This window comes from Carassius carassius, chromosome 2 (genome assembly GCF_963082965.1).
Source record: "Carassius carassius chromosome 2, fCarCar2.1, whole genome shotgun sequence".
In the NCBI taxonomy this organism is placed as follows: domain Eukaryota; kingdom Metazoa; phylum Chordata; class Actinopteri; order Cypriniformes; family Cyprinidae; genus Carassius; species Carassius carassius.
In genome coordinates this window covers 13,164,656-13,179,451 of record NC_081756.1, presented here as the reverse complement: position 1 = coordinate 13,179,451, position 14,796 = coordinate 13,164,656, and the positions used below count along the sequence as shown (strand labels likewise).

Genomic DNA, 14,796 nt, shown 5'->3' with positions numbered 1-14,796 from the left:
TACTGAAAATATCATGACATCATACAATTATATCATTTTACCATTATACAAACAATAAATACATAAATAAATAATAGTAATAAGCGTTTCCATACAAATAACAAACCAATAAGCCTTATAGCACAACAGGGATATAAACGAATATAAACACGATGGGCTTCTGCCACTTTAATATGCCTTGACGTCATTCTGATGCAGGACTGAGGATGACCTCGTGTGCGAGAAAGGAGAAAGAAATCAAACGTATCATATCATATGAAATTCAGCCATGTTTTTGACAGCACTACGGCCGTCAGCACGCCGTTATACGTCGAGGTCTGTTGATGTTGTGTCCACTGTCCAGCAGAGCTGTATCATATAGAAACGCAGGGATGCTGAGCTCCGCGTGTGGAATGCGCGCGTTGTACAGAGCGACAGAGCAGCTTGGATACAGAGCGTCACAGAGAGCGTGAACGCGCATAAGACAGAGAGGGGTCGAGAGAGATGGGCACTGGGCAATCAAAAACCTCACAGCATCTCTTTCATTGCAAAAGCTCCCGTAATCACGGGGAACCGACAGCGGAGCCGGTAAGCGATATGACCACCTTTAGTAGCCGGAATCAGACGCTGAGATGCCGACAGATTAAACTCGAGACTTAAGTGCTAAAGTCAACGCGTTAAATCGGCATTTGTTGCCGGAAAACCGAAATAAATCACGTCCAATACGTTTAAATGGAAAGAGAGAGTTGTTGACTCATGCAGGGGGAAAACAATTCATAGAAGTGAATTCGTTTTTGTTGTTTCATTTTCCCCATTTGCTCTATGATGGCAGAAGCTGGCGGTCGTTTCCAAACAAGCTTTTCAACGGACAAATCCAACTAGACTTCATTTACGTAGACGTTCTGTTGATCGAGCGGCGCGCGTAAAAGATTTCTCACTTTTAAGATCGTTTCACCTGAATCTGTTTTATCTGGGTGTTGTCGGGAGAAACCGTGAAACATTTCCTGCTGTTCTCGGGCAGGAATCTTTTGGCTTATTCCGAGCTCAGGATGATGGAATTGCGCTGAGCAGCGACTGAGAAAACGAGGAAATACCCACACATCTCCTATATAGCCTACAGACCTCGGATTTCTGACTGCGGCTCATTCCCAGGTAACGGCACTTCTATGGAAAATATATGATAAATTCAACTCTTTCTGCTCTCACTATTTGTTAGGCTATTGTATATTAAGCAGGGTTTTCAGTTGGAAAGTACATACAATGTTGTTGGCATGAGGGGGAGAGGGCCACTTTCTGCTGTTTAAACTGCGTGATGCTGCAACCTGTTCTAAAGCATTTTCCGAAATGCAGGGCGACAGGCGCATCATCCGTGCGCGTTTCAATTGGGGCACAACGGGCACGCGGTATCTGTATCGTTCATGATTGTGTGTGTTTGTGTGTCGGGATATTAAACGTGTATATTGACCCATTTTAATACTAAGCATTGAAATGCTTTAAATGTGTATACATTTTGCATTATATCTCAAGCTTTGATATAATATTCGCAATTAATTTGCTATAACTTAAATAAGTTTAGAAATCGGCAGGGCAAACGGTAAATGTCATGTGCAGAGAGTAGGCTAGCTATCAACCTCACTGCATTGAAATACCAATCGAAAACATGGACTTGTAAATTCTTTGCAGGAATTTATTGGTCAATTATAATTTCTATGCCATCCCACATCACTATTACCCACCTCTGCAATGTATTCAAATTCAAAACAGCAAATAAAATTGGATTCAAATATAGAAATGCATTAGCTGATCAATCTAAAACACACACACACACACACACACACACACACACACACACACACACATATATATATATATATATATATATATATATATATATATATATATTGTAATGATTTCACCCCATGTACAGTAGACCATGTACAATTTGTTAAATTGAATTGGTGTTAGAACACTGCTCGGTCTTCCCCCTTTTTTTCTTAGAATATTTGAAAATGCTTTGACGTCATAGAGTGCAAAAATTAGATTATCAAAGAATCATTCCGGCCCCCAGCATCCTTCTCTGACCTGCTGCAACACACACACTTACACACACACAGTGGAACATAAACCTATCATCGTATATAAAATACAAGTAATCGCTGGTTCACTGATGTGCCGAACATCTGATGGGAGGAGAGGTCAAAGCAAGAGCAGCAGTTACCCCCCACACACACAGTCTGAAAGAATGGGCCACATTTATATGCTATCCTAGTATGGCCATTCCAAACCTAGTGGAGAGCAGGATTGGGAAGAGACAGAAGCTCTCTGTTCTGTCGGCAGGGAATGCTGAGTTCTCTCTTTCTCTCTGGCCCAAATAGCAGATATGGAGCTCACGGTGTCATTTGGGAGCAATTTAATGGATGGAAGCAACTGTGTGACTGTCCTTGTGTTGGACTGATTTGTTACAGTAGATGGTCATTTTTTCACTCGCTGCAAATTGCATCCAGTTACTAATGTAACCTTGGTTCCCTAAGAAAACAGGAGCAGGGAATGAGAGTTGCATGAAATGGTTTGGGGAAACTCCTGTTTTACTCTGAATACTGAAGCCTTATTTGTTTACGTTATAGCTACACGAACAACGGGCTTTTCAGCCCGCCACTATGGGTGGAGCCGACTGCCTATATAAGTCATTTAAACAAAGTGCTTATTTTTTAACAAATTATTTTTATGACAGAATTTGGATTGTCTCCTGGTGGAAAACAATGACTTAAGATGAAAATGACATGAAATTACCATTATAAACAGTAGATACAGTATACTTCATAGTCATTTTAAAAGCAAGACGTAAAAAAAAACCTCCGGGTAGTTGAAATGGCAACAGAGCTAATGAGTGATCCTCTGCTGCCATTTCAACTTTGACTTTTTTTCATGTCTTTATTTGGATTTATTTTGCTTTTATAAAAATCATTATTTTGTGTATTTGGTGTAAAAGAATATGTTGACATGCTTTAATGTTAAAAAAAACACATTATTTTTCAAACACTGTACATTATTGTAGGTCCTCTATGCCCCGCCTCTCACAAATGCGTATTTTTCTACAAAGTCCCTCCTTCCGACAAGTGCAGTGTGCTCTGATTGGACAACTGACCCATTGAATGGTGATTGGACAAACACCGCAAGCACTCATTAGAAATGTAACGGCCCTTTCTGTAATTGCGAGCTTCATCTTTTAAAATAAATGTAAAGACAGTTAATAATGTCCATAATTTTACTATCAGTGGTGTGACAGAAACAGTTATGAAGCTTGTACTTCCAGTAGCTGATTTAGAAGCACCAGATTGTCATAGCAAAGTCAGAATTACCTCCTCTCCTAGGTTCATGAAATGGTCATCCATAAAATGTGTTGTTGTTCTGTCGTAAGTAATCTTAAAGAATTCTAAATGCATCTACTTTCAGATGGCCAAATAAAGTGCTTTTGTTTTCTCCTAGATACACACAGCATCTCCCTGTCATGGCTGCTTCAACACTAATTGCGGTTACTGAAATCACGCCTTCTTTCTTTGCGTGAACATTTTGGCGGCATTATGCAAATATTTCCACATAATGATGTAGACATGTGGGGGCGTGTTTGAATGAGCCATTTTAGGGGGCATGGCAAAGTCTTAACTTTGATAAAGAATATCTCTTTGGATTTGAGACTTTAGTCTTTGCAACTTTACAGATCTTCTTCATGCACCAAGAGCTTGTAACACTCCAAAAAAGAAAGACAATTTTTTAATTGCATTACAGTGTATGACCCCTTTAAAGCACAGCTCTGTTGGTTTGACATGTGCTTGTCAGATAGTTAGTTCCGTCCACTGCTACAGTTATCTTATCACCGTCAATAGCGGATACATTTGGCAGATTCACACGCATAATTTTTTACACTCTCTTTCATTCCTGAAAAAGTATATATAATAAACATGGATGGTCCTCTTAAATTTTTATTCAAACTATGAATGTAGTATGTAAGAAACACAGAGCAATGGGCGCTTCCATTATAGCATAACTGACCAAGCTTACTCACGCAAAAACTCCTGATATAATCAATTACTAACTATACAATGAATATCTTATTCACATCGTGTGTGCTTTCTTTTTGTCTTGTTATAATAGGGAGATAATTGACGATGTAGAACTAGGGCTGGGTAAAAAAAATATTGATATCTCGATATTAATCAGTAGTGATTATTCTACTGCTTCTGTCATGATGATTTATGACTTTGACCTTTGACCTTTTGACAGGTTGAACTTCCGGTGACCTTATGATGGATGGGTTGAACTTCCGGAATGAGTTCAAGGGTTAACCTATGACCGTTTCCCATGCATCGATCATGTGGTTTTGACAGAAAGTTTTACCCTATTGACCTAGTTAGTACTAAATTATAGTTTTTGACGGGTAGTTTAAACGGTAAAGGAAACACTCCCCACGCATCGATCATGTGGTTTTGACAGAAAGTTTTACCCTATTGCCCTAGTTAGTTCTAAATCATGGTTTTAGGAAACCCTCCCGATGCATCGATCATGTGGTTTTGACAGAAGCTGTTTGAACTTTGTGTCAGTTAGCTTGTTTGAAGTTTGTGCCAGCTAACTTGTTTGAACTTTATCCCAGTTATTATGGCTTCTCCCCCCTCCCATTACATTCCTGAGCCGTGTATAAATGGGATCGGTGTGTTCTACAAGCACTACCGGAAAGGGAAACATGAGCTACATGAGCATGGATGGTTTATCCTCCCCTCAATCGACAGATGCGGGGCCGAGCAACAGGATGACGGATAGTCTGACTATGGCACCGAGAAAACCTTTCGGACACATCCGTTTGACAAGTTTTCTCCATGAAATTTCGGAATGGACTAAAGGTGAATTTATGATGCGCAGTAACCGCGTATTCGGATACAAATTTCACAAACCAACTCGAGTTGTTACGCTCTACACCACCGACGGTCTCGGTGAGTTTCAGGTTGGGGAAGACGAGTGTCTGGTATTTCCTGAAAAAGACTGGTCTCTATTTTACAAACATGTCTGGAAGGATCTGAATGATGGTGGCGAGGAGCCTTTGTACGTGGCGGAGTGGGACGGGGCGAGTCCGAATGTCCGGTACCGTGTGGTGGGAGACCATACTCAAAAGAGGTCGAATGATTCTGTTTACATATTCAAGTGTAAAGACAAGACAAAGCTCAACAACACTCGGTTTGGGCGCATCCTGCCTAACGAGCATCACGATCTGTATGAAATGCAATTTTTGTTCAAGTGGTGCGATCTGGATCTACTGAATAGGGTTTTTTCAATCATCAACAAAATGTTCAAATGGTGTGACATGCATGACGGATACAACAAAATTAAAGTGCAACTCTTCCACCCCGAGAGATGTGCGCGGAGCAGCACATACTCTCTGCCGTCCCCGCCCATTCACTACACCCATCCTAAAGCTCCGCGGTCGGACCTCGCCAAGCGTCGCGTATAAATCAAGGCTGAAGTGCTCCAACGCCCCCTCCCCTTTTCCACAGCGATCATAAAATACCTCGAACCAACCCTCCCAAGCTTCATTTATAAACCATGGCTGAAGGCCACGTATGTAGCTGCGGTATCTCTTTCGACAGCATTCTCGACCCTCCCGACGACGACGCAACCCTACATACTTCGACTGACGCCGGCGGTCCATCGGCCCTCCACAACGACTGGGTCTTGGCTAAAACGGTCAGACGGCGCATAGAGTTGCAATCGTGCTTTGAAAACGATTGGGCTCCCGGCAACATCGTCACCCCTGAAACCTGGGACCTCGACTCTGGTCCGGCTATCAAACGTAGCTTAGACTCGGATCCGGTGATCGGGAGCGCCTGCCCCCACGGAGGGGATAAAAGTTTTGGGGTCCAATCGCACGACTCATCTACATCCGACCGGACCCTTCCTCATTCTAATCCTGGCTTCGACGCCACAGATGGATGTTTCACCGATGTTGGATTCAAAATCGTAAAAGCCGCGACCGTGGCCGCTCATCAACAATATGCAGAAGGATGAGTGCGAGGGCTGTGAGATTGACCATCCTAGCCAGCTGCAACATTCCTGTCTGTTTGACCCTCCCAACTACTACTTCGACACACACTTTGAAGAACTTTCGGGCAAGCTGTTTAAACCCTCTTTTCATTCCATCATCACTACCCTCCTGGAGCGGTGCGGGTTATAATCTCAACCCCATCGTATTCAAGGAACGGTCGGGACTATTCTGCGCGAATTAAAAGACGAACCATTCATCGTCCCCAAGGTGGAAGAAATCAGGGCGAGACTTCTGGACAAACCCTGCAAGGAAATAGTCGGCGACGTCGTTGATCTCTGGGAAAATCTCCCCAACGCGAATGGCCTGTGACCAAACCACCACCAACATGGGTGCAGCCTGTAGCCTAAAGTGCTGTATGGAATTATTGTTTAAAGCGCATTACAGAGAGCAGATGACCGATCTCGTGAGCAAGATTATTATGGACGCATCCCACCCCGATACTCCGTGTCACGATACCGTGCGCGGGGCAAATCTCAAGAAAAATATGGTGTATATAAGAGGACTGGTTAGCTCATGGGACTACATGACGGATAAATGTGTTGATGGCAACGATCCACCCATTGTAATGATAAAACAGGTTCTAGATATGCTGTGTGAATCACAATCCCTGCTCGGGATCACCGATCTGCTGTGTACTTGTACGTACGTGGCGGATGTCTGTACCGAGCTAATGAAGAAATCAAAAGAATATGACTCCGATGATCAGGACGACGCTGTCAAAATCGTCAAAGTGATTAAAAACGTAGACAAAATTGTCGTAATGTACGTCGATTACATCCTAGACAAAAACATGATGGCCTGCCGCGATTTTCTTTTCTGGTTAGATTACCACTGACGGTATTATTAATCCATTTTGTATCCTGTAACACCCCTGTTATAACTATTTTACTTTTTAGTCTGTGTATGTAACGTCATTATATCCAATTTGCATGTTCAATCATATTAATCCCATTTTTTACTTAGAGTGTGTATTTTTACATGATGTATTAATACCATTTTACTTAGTCTCTGTATGTATTTTTTATTATAGTATGTATGTTTTGTATTTTATCCATTTTACTTGTAGTATGTATGTTTTCTATCCTCTATTATATCCATTTTACTTATAGTATTTCTATCTTCTATTACATCCATGTTTACTATCTTTTATTATATCCATTTTACTCGTATTATATCCTGTAATGTTTTTTTAATAAAAGATTGATTCAAACCGCTTGTACGCGTCATTCTTTTCCAACGGTTGCGACGGCACCATGGTGGAGCTCATGAAAGAGGCTTATTATACGCCCTCCAACCCGGGCTCTTTAGGGGGTAAAAAACGATTAAAAGACACCGTCTTGAAAGACAGCGGGGTCCATCTAAGCGATAAACAGGTTTCAGAATGGCTGGCTGGTGAGGACGCTTACACATTACACAAACCAGCGCCTATAAAATACAAACGAAACAGAGTGGTCGTGTACGGGGTCGATACTCAGTTCCAGGCCGATCTCGTCGACATGATAGCCTACGCTAAGGATAACGACGGTCATAAATATCTGCTGACGTGCATTGACGTATTTAGCAAGTACGCCTGGGTTCACGTGTTGAAGAATAAGAGAGGTCTCGAGGTCACTAGAGCGTTCGAGTCTATCCTCGAAGAGGGCCGCGTGCCTCAGAAATTGCAGACGGATCAGGGAAAGGAATTTTTTAACAAACAATTTCAAGATGTGATGAAAAAGCACGACATCAATCATTTCGCTACCGCTACCGATTTGAAAGCCAGCGTCGTGGAACGATTTAACAGAACCTTAAAAAGTCGTATGTGGAGACTTTTAACGGCCACAAATTCCCGTCGATACATAGATGTTTTACAAGACATCATGCAGGGGTACAACACTAGTTATCATCGAAGTATCAGAATGAGACCCGTGGACGTTGGCAAAGTAAACGAGGATCAAGTGTTTCAAAACTTGTACGGCGATATAAAGAAGAGCGAGAGACCCGTATTTAATTCCAAAGTCGGCGACGTCATCAGGATTTCTAAAGTGAGAGGTCCGACCGCGGAGCTTTAGGATGGGTGTAGTGAATGGACGGGGACGGCAGAGAGTAAGTGCTGCTCTGCGCACATCTCTCGGGGTGGAACAGTTGCACTTTAATTTTGTTGTATCCGTCATGCATGTCACACCATTTGAACATTTTGTTGATGATTGAAAAAACCCTATTCAGTAGATCCAGATCGCACCACTTGAACAAAAATTGCATTTCATACAGATCGTGATGCTCGTTAGGCAGGATGCGCCCAAACTGAGTGTTGTTGAGCTTTGTCTTGTCTTTACACTTGATTATGTAAACAGAATCATTCGACCTCTTTTGAGTATGGTCTCCCACCACACGGTACCGGACATTCGGACTCGCCCCATCCCACTCCGCCACGTACAAAGGCTCCTCGCCGCCATCATTCAGATCCTTCCAGACATGTTTGTAAAATAGAGACCAGTCTTTTTCAGGAAATACCAGACACTCAGGAAATACCAGAGACCGTCGGTGGTGTAGAGCGTAACAACTCGAGTTGGTTTGTGAAATTTGTATCCGAATACGCGGTTACTGCGCATCATAAATTCACCTTTAGTCCATTCCGAAATTTCATGGAGAAAACTTGTCAAACGGATGTGTCCGAAAGGTTTTCTCGGTGCCATAGTCAGACTATCCGTCATCCTGTTGCTCGGCCCCGCATCTGTCGATTGAGGGGAGGATAAACCATCCATGCTCATGTAGCTCATGTTTCCCTTTCCGGTAGTGCTTGTAGAACACACCGATCCCATTTATACACGGCTCAGGAATGTAATGGGAGGGGGGAGAAGCCATAATAACTGGGATAAAGTTCAAACAAGTTAGCTGGCACAAACTTCAAACAAGCTAACTGACACAAAGTTCAAACAGCTTCTGTCAAAACCACATGATCGATGCATCGGGAGGGTTTCCTAAAACCATGATTTAGAACTAACTAGGGCAATAGGGTAAAACTTTCTGTCAAAACCACATGATCGATGCGTGGGGAGTGTTTCCTTTACCGTTTAAACTACCCGTCAAAAACTATAATTTAGTACTAACTAGGTCAATAGGGTAAAACTTTCTGTCAAAACCACATGATCGATGCGTGGGAAACGGTCATAGGTTAACCCCTGAACTCATTCTGGAAGTTCCATCCATCCATCATAAGGTCACCGGAAGTTCAACCTGTCAAAAGGTCAAAGGTCAAAGTCATAAATCATCATGACAGAAGCAGTAGAATAATCACTACTTTAATCAATTCTCTTTTTACGGAACTATATTCTTAAATCCCAAGAATCGATTAGTGTAGCTAAGTGAAGTGTAGTGTAGTTTTCAGTTAATGGAAAGAACATTGAAGGGCACTTCCCATCCAATAAATCACAATAAGCATTGTGCTTTGGTGCTTTTAATATGAAACAAAGTCTCAGGTTTCAATTTATGTCCATTGTATTGCAGTATTCAAACAATAAATGCCGTTTTGGTGCTGTTTAATCTGGAGTGACAGATCGATGTAGCGCCTCAAACCCATAAGACCTCACAATGCTGCTGGCGTATGACGCTGCTGACGTGTGTTCTGGTGCGCCCAATAACAAAGATAACACGTCAGCAGCGTCATACAGTATGTCGACTGTCACAGCAGTCACACTCACAACAGACCCGAAAGAGAAGACAATGCTGAATAAAGTTGTAATTTTTTTTATTTTTGGACCAAAATGTATTTTCGATGCTTCAACAAATTCTGACTGAGCCTCTGATGTCACATGGACTACTTTGAAGATGTTTTTATTACCTTTCTGTACATGGATAGTATACCTTACATACATTTTCAATGGAGGGACAGGAAGCTCTCAGACTAAATCTAAAATATCTTAAACTGTGTTTCCGAAGATGAACAGAGGTCTTACGGTTTTGGGACGACATGAGGGTGAGTCATTAATGACATAATTTTCATTTTTGGCTGAACTAACCGTTTAATACCTGCTTAACACTTCATAATATGCTGCTGCTAAGTGCACCCCTAGCTAACCTGTTTCCCAGTAACCCTATTAGTAATTGGACTATTACCAGTAATTCATTAAATGAAAATAAGCTGGAATTAACAAAGCAAGCATGTTTGTCATATAATTATCCTTAAGTCAATCTTATCTCCATCATTTACCACTGTCATGTTTCCTCTGTTCCTCCTTCTCTTACTTTTTTTCTGCTTCTGGCTGCCAGACTGTTAAGTCCTCTTTATGTTTAAATTTGCAAACGCAGACTGTGCCAATTTGAAAACGGCAGCCAGCTCATCACAAGGCAAAAGTAAGCACATCCAGTGAAACACGATGCAGATATATTGCTCCATGTTATATTAAAGGGGTTCTATTATGCTCTTTTACGAAGTCTTGATTTTGTTTTGTGGTTGTACTTGAACAAGTTCTCATACTAGGTTGTTTGAAAAACACATTATTTTTCACATATTTTACATTATTACAACACCTCTCTCCCCAGTCTTGCATGAACGGCTTGAACATTTCCTGTATCAAATGAAGGACTGCTTTCTGAAATACTAAATGTGCTGTTATTGGTTAGCTGGGCCAGTGTGTTTTGTGATTGGCAGCACTCAGCACCTGGTCGGGAAATGTCATGCCCTTACCATAGCCACCTGCTTTGAGCTTCAGTGTAAATATTGTGTCCAAATTAAATCAATTTGAGCGTGATTTAAACCCGGATGATTGTAACCACTCTAAGTTCATCTGCCTTGGGAAAGCTAGCATGTCTTACATAGTGATAACATGCACTGCCTTCTCTGGTACAGCTCAACCAGGTCTTGTCCCATTTGTCGATATTTGTTATATCACAAATCCCAGAAAATATGCGTTGTAATCCAAACAAGTCGTTTGTTGTAGTTTTTGAAAAGTAATAAAATATATTCTTTTGAATTTTACTTTGAACTCAGTAACTCTGCAGATCTTTTTTATGCTCATACAGCAACATTACAGACTAACTAAAGTTGAAAAAGTGAAAAAGCATAATAGCACCCCTTTAATAATTACATTTTCAATTGTTCAAATGGTCAGCTGTCAATTGCCTGACTAATTGCTATGCCTCTGTCTGCATACATTATCAGTTGCTTTTTACACTGATTGCAATTATTCTCACTTGTACATGGACATTTACATGCGACTGTGAGTGTGCGCGTGGCTGCGATGTCATTGCCGGCGCCATTGGCAATAAAATGATTGGCTCGGAATTGACAAGGCGTGAGAATGACCGGCCGGTCACTGATCCGGGCCAATGATGTGAAAAATTATCTGATTCCAATCACTGGCTGGTCAATCGGTGCCTCTCTACTCACATTCTGACATACATGTAATGTACTATATCTGGGTAAAAGTGCATTTGTTCTTTTGTGTCATTTTGTGGAGATACAAGTTATAATATTACATTTATGTTGTGTATATTTCTGATTAATGTCATATGTGTAAGATGTGTTTTGGTTAATTAACCTGCAAAGCACATTCAGTTTACAGGTGATAATTCACTGCTCACAATGATTGCCAATGATATAATTATTTAGAAAAATGCTTTATATATATTTTAAGGATTTATTTATTTAAATATTTATTTTACTAAAGTCATTAAATTACTATAATTATTATTATTATTATTAGTAGTAGTAGTAGTAGTAAATCTTCACAATATGGATTATGTAATCAGATTCCAAAAATGTAATACTTGTAATTAGATTAAATTACATTTTAAAATACTTGTAGTCAGACTACTGTAACTTTTTATTGATTACATGATTACATATTATTCACAAAATAACGATAAATTATTAATAATTTATTGATTCTCCCAAAATTCTTTCTTTTCATCTTTGAAATTTTCCTTTCAAAATAGCCTGCCGCTCATATACACTCAGAAAGTCTTCCAGTTTCATCTCAACTAAAATAGTGAAACCATTTGATAAGGCGGGATTCTTTTGGCCATCTTCAATAGTATATTTGTGTACAGTAGTGCAATATGTAGATGTGTCATTTCAGCTTTTTGCTGTGTGTGTGTGTGTGTGTGTGTGTTAGCACCAGCACCAGACAGCATGTCTTGTTTATTCATGCAGAAGCATTGGATCAATGTTCTAATTGATTTCACTGAACTGATTAAAGACAGGGAGGCAGGAGGCCACATGGTCGGAGGATATATGAGCATGTGTGCATGTGTTTAATGTGTTTGATGCCTTGCTGGAGTATAGACTCTGTGATCTCACAAGATGAAGAGCCCAAACATATGGGTATAGATGTGTGTGTGCTGGTCTCGTACCCTGTAACAGATGGGCTGAACTGAGCCAGATAGGGAGTTGGACACCAGGCTCCTGAATCTCCATGTGTTCATCTGATAGTTACTGACTTCTCTGTAGTCTAATACTAGGACTGTGTAAACGATATTTACCTCACTGTTTGTGCGTCTGTTCATTCAGAACAGCTCGTTGGATTCGTTTATGGTTGGTTGGAACTGTGAGGTTAGTGTGTGTGTTGTATTGACAGGAATGAATTAAGCTGGCGATAAAAGGTGGTGCTGTCAAAAGGTCAGATTTGATGGTTTCTCCTTGTTTATGTAATTTCTATCCACTTTTGTTGTATGCGTGGGGGCTTTCATCTACAGAACCTATCCAGGTGTTTAGTGGTCTTGGTCCAGAGCCTGTGTGATGCTCAGATGTAAGGGATAGATTAAGGGGGAAAGTAAACAAGATAAAAGCAGGATTCTCTCACAAATGCACACACACACACACACACACACACACACACACACACCCTAGATTGTCTCTTGTCATGCATCTCATTTAAGTCTACGCTGGCCATCATGTCACCACTCGGCAGCCATTTTAATGAGATCTGTGTCCTCACTAGGGTGTGATGCTCCTCCTGTCTCCTCTGATTTGCGTCCCCCCCCCCCTTGATAGATTGTTCTATTCTTATCTCTTTCTCATAGGCTCTCATTTTAAGGTTAGATGAAGGTCAAATGCTCAAAAGAATCACATTCACACACACAGCTACCATGGAGTGTGAAGTATACTCACACATCGGTGTTATAAAACAGACCAGTGAAGAGGGCCAAGCGGATTAAGGACATGAATGAAACCATTGGACACACAGACACACTTGCATTCACATCCCTCTGTGTGTGAGGCAACTGTTGGGTTGTAAGACTTAAAGGTAATGTGTGAAGTATAGCAGCTCTGCAGAAATTTGTTGTCCCTAAAAAGGTTTCCAGTGCTTCTAACAGAATTCTGATTTATATATATATATATATATATATACAGGTCCTTCTCAAAAAATTAGCATATTGTGATAAAGTTCATTATTTTCCATAATGTAATAATAAAAATTAAACTTTCATATATTTTAGATTCATTGCACATCAACTGAAATATTTCAGGTCTTTTATTGTTTTAATACTGATGATTTTGGCATACAGCTCATGAAAACCAATCAGCCTGTGGCACTGCTGAGGTGTTATGGAGGCCCAGGATACTTCGATAGCGGCCTTAAGCTCATCCAGAGTGTTGGGTCTTGCGTCTCTCAACTTTCTCTTCACAATATCCCACAGATTCTCTATGGGGTTCAGGTCAGGAGAGTTGGCAGGCCAATTGAGCACAGTAATACCATGGTCAGTAAACCATTTACCAGTGGTTTTGGCACTGTGAGCAGGTGCCAGGTCGTGCTGAAAAACGAAATCTTCATCTCCATAAAGCTTTTCAGCAGATGGAAGCATAAAGTGCTCCAAAATCTCCTGATAGCTAGCTGCATTGACCCTGCCCTTGATAAAACACAGTGGACCAACACCAGCAGCTGACATTGCACCCCAAACCATCACTGACTGTGGGTACTTGACACTGGACTTCAGGCATTTTGGCATTTCCTTCTCCCCAGTCTTCCTCCAGACTCTGGCACCTTGATTTCCGAATGACATGCAAAATTTGCTTGCATCCGAAAAAAGTACTTGGGACCACTGAGCAACAGTCCAGTGCCGCTGTTTCTGGTTCAAAAGTGGCTTGACCTGGGGAATGCGGCACCTGTAGCCCATTTCCTGCACATGCCTGTGCACGGTGGCTCTGGATGTTTCTACTCCAGACTCAGTCCACTGCTTCCGCAGGTCCCCCAAGGTCTGGAATCGGTCCTTCTCCACAATCTTCCTCAGGGTCTGGTCACCTCCACTCGTTGTGCAGCATTTTTTGCCACACTTTTTCCTTCCCACAGACTTCCCACTGAGGTGCTTTGATACAGCACTCTGGGAACAGCCTGTTCGTTCAGAAATTTCTTTCTGTGTCTTACCCTCTCGCAGGTCGGCAGTCTTACCCATGATTGGGGTTTTGAGTAATGAACCAGGCCGGGAGTTTTTAAAAGCCTCAGGAATCTTTTGCAGGTGTTTAGAGTTAATTAGTTGATTCAGATGATTAGGTTAATAGCTCGTTTGGAGAACCTTTTCATGATATGCTAATTTTTTGAGATAGGAATTTTGGGTTTTCATGAGCTGTATGCCAAAATCATCAGTATTAAAACAATAAAAGACCTGAAATATTTCAGTTGGTGTGCAATGAATCTAAAATATATGAAAGTTTAATTTTTATCATTACATTATGGAAAATAATGAACTTTATCACAATATGCTAATTTTTTGAGAAGGACCTGTATATATATATATATATATATATA

General features: G+C 41.0%; 1 protein-coding gene across 3 annotated transcripts in view; it reads left to right on the top strand.

Moving 5' to 3' along the window:
* The first annotated feature begins 227 nt into the window (after positions 1–227).
* Positions 228–14,796, top strand: part of LOC132103278 (neuroligin-2-like) — a 203,882-nt gene continuing 189,313 nt past the window's right edge. For all 3 annotated transcript variants that reach the window (XM_059508268.1, XM_059508251.1, XM_059508259.1), the window contains exon 1: positions 228–1,131. The gene's annotated coding sequence lies outside the window, so the exon portion shown is untranslated. The remainder of the gene's footprint in view (positions 1,132–14,796) is intronic.